The sequence below is a fragment of the Trachypithecus francoisi genome, unplaced genomic scaffold (genome assembly GCF_009764315.1).
Source record: "Trachypithecus francoisi isolate TF-2019V2 unplaced genomic scaffold, Tfra_2.0 Lachesis_group4, whole genome shotgun sequence".
In the NCBI taxonomy this organism is placed as follows: domain Eukaryota; kingdom Metazoa; phylum Chordata; class Mammalia; order Primates; family Cercopithecidae; genus Trachypithecus; species Trachypithecus francoisi.
Window position 1 is genome coordinate 127180633 of NW_022681469.1, and position 5145 is coordinate 127185777.

The 5145-nt window shown below is 42.9% G+C and overlaps 1 protein-coding gene across 12 annotated transcripts in view; it reads right to left on the reverse strand.

The window, feature by feature from the left end:
• Nucleotides 1-5145, reverse strand: part of RABGEF1 (RAB guanine nucleotide exchange factor 1) — a 1203668-nt gene that overhangs the window by 994348 nt on the left and 204175 nt on the right. The gene's annotated exons all lie outside the window — the stretch shown is intronic.

Here is a 5145-nt window from a genome sequence, read left to right on the forward strand (position 1 = left end):
CGTGGTCCGCCCACCTCGGCCTCCCAAAGTGCTGAGATTACAGGCGTGAGCCATTGTGCCTGGTGGGGGCAGTGTCCCTTTCCACAAGTCTTAAGCTCCAGCACAGAACACACTTGTTCTAGTCCATGAAGGATAGCTCAGCTGTATTTCCAACGGATTCATCTTTCTTGCTGATGCTATCTTTTTAGAGTATTATACATGGAGTATTCAAGGTAAGCCAAAGTAAAACTATGGAAAAATAGCTCATTAATACATTCTGAGTGTTTACAGAACAGTAGTCAGTGACACATTTTGTCATTAAGTTTTGACAATCACATACATCATAAGCCTACAGGAATTCCAAGATCTAGAGGTCTGAGGACTCTGAATCTTCTGCAAGTTACGTATGATTTAAGAGAAAAAGAATCAACCCTGTATACCTTAGAAATGAGGTTACAGTATTGACTTCAAGAATATAAGGCTCCTACCAGGTCTAAAAAGACCTCGTTTCAGCTTCTTTTTTGGAATGCAACCCTGCAGTTTAAGAATAATGGGAGCACAACTTCCCCAGGAAACTTCTACATTTATTTTATACCAAAAAAGTTATGTGCAACATATAAACATTCTTACATATTTACATTTGGTTTTATTTACCAGTTAGCAAAACGGCACCTTAAATCTCTGATAAAAGAGTATTTCTAGCTAGATTAAAGGGGAAACCTGCCCAGTGAACTCCATTTTAAATGAATGTTTACTCTGGAGCTTAAAGCACTAATAAGAAATATTTCTCATGGAACATACTGGACAGATCATACACCTAATACTTAGGTCATGCCTAATACAGTTTTATAACAAAACATTTCACCTTTTCTAGGCGAATTTGTAGTAAAAAAATGTTTAAGTAAGTAGCTGGGGCTCCCACCCTTGCCTTTTTGGTTTGATGGAAGGGTAGTTCTCACAATTAGAAACCATAAGTGCTGCCTGAGGTGTCTGAAATGTTTCACCAATGCTTGTGTGTTGGAGCAAAAGACATGAGGACAGAAATTGCATAATAGGTCATTAGGTCTGTCTCCCCAAATAGGTTACCAGAAGTCACAGTGGGCCTCCTTGTTGGCATCTGTCTAATATTGATTTTCAAGACAAGATCTCCTGTCACTCTTGGTACCAATCTAAGTTATGAAGTAACTGCTGAAGATAACTCTGTACTTTTTGTCAATAGTCTTTTCAAAAACTAAATGAAAAACAAAAGTCAACAAATAGTTTGTTGTTGTTGTTGTTGTTGCTGTTGTTTTGAAACAGTGTTTCGCCGGGCGCGGTGGCTCAAGCCTGTAATCCCAGCACTTTGGGAGGCCGAGGCGGGCGGATCACGAGGTCAGGAGATCGAGACCCTCCTGGCTAACACGGTGAAACCCCGTCTCTACTAAAAGTACAAAAAACTAGCCGGGTGCGGTGGCGGGCGCCTGTAGTCCCAGCTACTCGGAGGCTGAGGCGGGAGAATGGCTGGAACCCGGGAGGCGGAGCTTGCAGTGAGCCGAGATCGCGCCACTGCACTCCAGCCTGGGCGACACAGTGAGACTCCGTCTCAAAAAAAAAAAAAAAAAAAAAAAAAGAAACAGTGTTTCACTCGTTGCCCAGGCTGGGTTGCCCAGGCTGGAGTGCAATGGCGCAATTGGGAACTCACTGCAACCTCCACCTACCGGGTTCAAGCAATTCTCCTGCCTCAGCCTCCGGAGTAGCTGGCATTACAGGTGCCTGCCACCATGCCCAGCTAACTTTTGTATTTTTAGTAGAGACAGGGTTCCACTGTGTTGATCAGGTTAGTCTCGAACTTCTGACCTCAGGTGATCCACCTGCCTCAGCCTCCCAAAGTGCTGGGATTACAGGTGTGAGCCACCATGCCTGGCCAGCAAATAGTTTTAATTTCACTGTATTCTTGGTCCTCTTTGAATGTAGTCTCTTTGAATGAAAATAGTCAATGCTTTGAACATCATTTGAAAGTAATGAATTTAAGGAGAGGACACATGTATAAAGGAACAGTGATTCTGGGCACACAGCCAGTTAAACCTGAGTTATTTCACCAGAAATTTACCTTCACTGAGAGCAACTAGCTGTAATGCAAAACCAAATGAAATCCTCCAAATCACCCAGATTCCTGAGAATTTATCATCTAACCCCAATTCGTCTTATTTCTTCAAATGATATTTGTGAGCATCAAGTCAATAAATGGCTTCATTTGGAACAAATTACTTAAAAAAGATGAAGCATGGAATTACTGCTAAAAACAAATGTTTCCTCTCATCTGTCCTTTAACACTGGTGGCTAGTAATGCTGCAGTGTTCAAATATTCAGTCTAAAACCGGCAAAACAATCTTCTAATTTTATAACACTGGTGATTCCCCCCTCTTCTGGGCAGAATAGAAGGTGTAGAAGGGAATCTGAATTCTCCAGGGCAAAAAACCCCCAATTACCACCACCAGGGTTCTGTTACTTACTGAGACACTGGCATTACAATGCTGTTATGACAGGCAGTACGTGTTCCTCTCTCAGTGAGAAAAAAGGGTATTAATCCGACTGGGCCATAAGCATGTGGCAAAAAAATTTTATACAACTGAAATAGTGGCTTCACCGAGGTTTAGAAAAGCAAAGGAAAAACTGAAAGGGTCTGGCTGACCATTTCCCCATGTTTTCTCAGGTAAGAGTTGAAGGCATTTGCAAGAATGCAACATCAAGACAAGCTTTAACTATACTCTGCTGATTGATACAAAATAGGATGAAAAACCATTGGATACTGGGACACGAGGAACTTGTTTAGCACAACCGGTGTTATGTGTACCAGTTTTAACCATTAGGCCATTTCCACTGTAGCTTAGAGAAAAGAACCAGAGGACTGCCTTGGTAGAGCTGGACGTGCTGCTGTAAGACGGCCTCACTGTACAGCCCTAAAACCTGAGGACTTCTTTCTCCATAGGCACCAGACGGCCAATCAGTGCTTTCTAGATTCGTTAACTACTTCAGAATACAAGAACAGTACATCCATACTCCAACAGCCATTGAAAGATTCACATTCATGGGAAAACACAAGTCTTGATGAAATCTTAAGTTAAGCTATCTTTTAAGAAACTGGTTGAAACTGGTGAAAAGTTCATTACAATTCGGACTTGATACCTGCCTCGGGCTAGAAGACCTACATTGCGTCAATTCTGAGTCAGTTGGAAGCTACAGAATTGTTGCTGATCCTACACATTTGAGTTTACAGAGCAGAGCCTGTCCCCTCCCTTCAAAGAGAAGACAAATAAAGCACTCAAGAGATACTGGTCTCATTGACTGTTTTTAACATAAAATGAGTAATCAGATTGGAAGCAAAAACATTACTGCTGCTTCCCAACCAGAGGAGTAAAATGATCACACAGGACCCTTCTGCAGAGTGCGGGTTTTCTACCTGACGGTGAAGACAGGAGGGCAGGACACTTCTGCCCAAGGTCAACACACAAAATATTTGATTTGAGATTTAAGACAGAAGGCACTTTTAACATTCTGATATCAGATGTTAACCATACAAACGTCCTGTCACAATTTCATTTGGGTTTACTCGAATCCCTTCCAAAATTCTTCTTACTGCATGTGTGTCATTATGAGAGCAGTGGCGACATGACCAGATTTAGCCTTGAGATGTGTCTACCTGTTCCTATTCTCCCAGTGAAGCAAACTGCGCAGCATGTCAGCCCTGAAGGTTACAAATCCAGTATTTGACTGCAGAACAACTAAATTAGACATCCGAGTGGTTAGTGCAGAAAGAAACAATTAGCAAGAACACTGGCTCCCACTCTGGAGCGACGGGGCTTAGACTGGTCTTTTCCATCATAATACTGTTTGGTTGACTGGCACCAACATTAAGGAAAAATATCTGCATGAAAATTCGGCCGGGCGCGGTGGCTCAAGCCTGTAATCCCAGCACTTTGGGAGGCCGAGACGGGCGGATCATGAGGTCAGGAGATCGAGACCATCCTGGCTAACACGGTGAAACCCCATCTCTACTAAAAATACAAAAAACTAGCCGGGCGAGGTGGCGGGCGCCTGTAGTCCCAGCTACTCGGGAGGCTGAGGCAGGAGAATGGCGTGAAACCCGGGAGGCGGAGCTTGCAGTGAGCTGAGATCCGGCCACTGCACTCCAGCCCGGGCGACAGAGCAAGACTCCGTCTCAAAAAAAAAAAAAAAAAAAAAGAAAATTCAACTGGTGGAAGAAACTTTAGCTAAAAATGCCATGTTTGTATTTCCAGCTTTTCTCCAAAGAAAAAATACCCATTTTTGGTTGGGCACGGTGGCTCACACCTGTAATCCCAGCAGGCCGAGGCAGGCAGATCACGAGGTCAGGAGACTGATACCTTGGTGAAATCCCATCTCTACTAAAAATACAAAAAAATAGCCGGGCGTGGTGGTGGGCAACTGTAGTTGCAACTACTTGGGAGGCTGAGGCAGGAGGGTGGCGTGAACCCAGGTGGCAGAGCTTGCAGTGAGCCGAGATGGCACCACTGGGCTCCAGCTTGGGTGACAGCAAGACTCCGTCTCAAAGAAAAAAGAGAAAAGATTTTCCCATCCTTAGTGTCCTGAAGGCCTTGAACTTCAAGGTCTGGCCACATGACTCATTCTGTAAGGTTAACAATTGGCCCAGTTTTATGACTGGACACAATCTGGACTTGAATGTTCCAATTCAATTTCTTCCTTTCAGAAGAGGGAGATGAAAGGGAACTGACCACTCTATTATTATTTTTTTCACCCTATTATTTGCTGCAACCACAGCGGCCAGTACTTTCCCCAAGATGCTGTGTATAGGCTATTTTCACTATCTCCTCAGTCAATGCTGAACTGACAGTTCTTCAATGCTACACTCCAACTAAACTATATAGTAAGTTCTGCAGAAATGGATCTAATATTTCTATCTTTATTTACAAATATCACATACACGGATTCTAGTTGAATCTACATGTTTAAATCCATCGGCTAAAAACATACTACATATTGTAAACATGGCAATATTTAATACAGTATCTATTCTAGAATATTTTCATGTTATCACATTTGTTATACCTGAAATTGAATTTATGCACATTAAAGAATTACTAGTAATGGTTGCTCACTTTACAATTGAGGGCGGGGGCTAGGGCTACA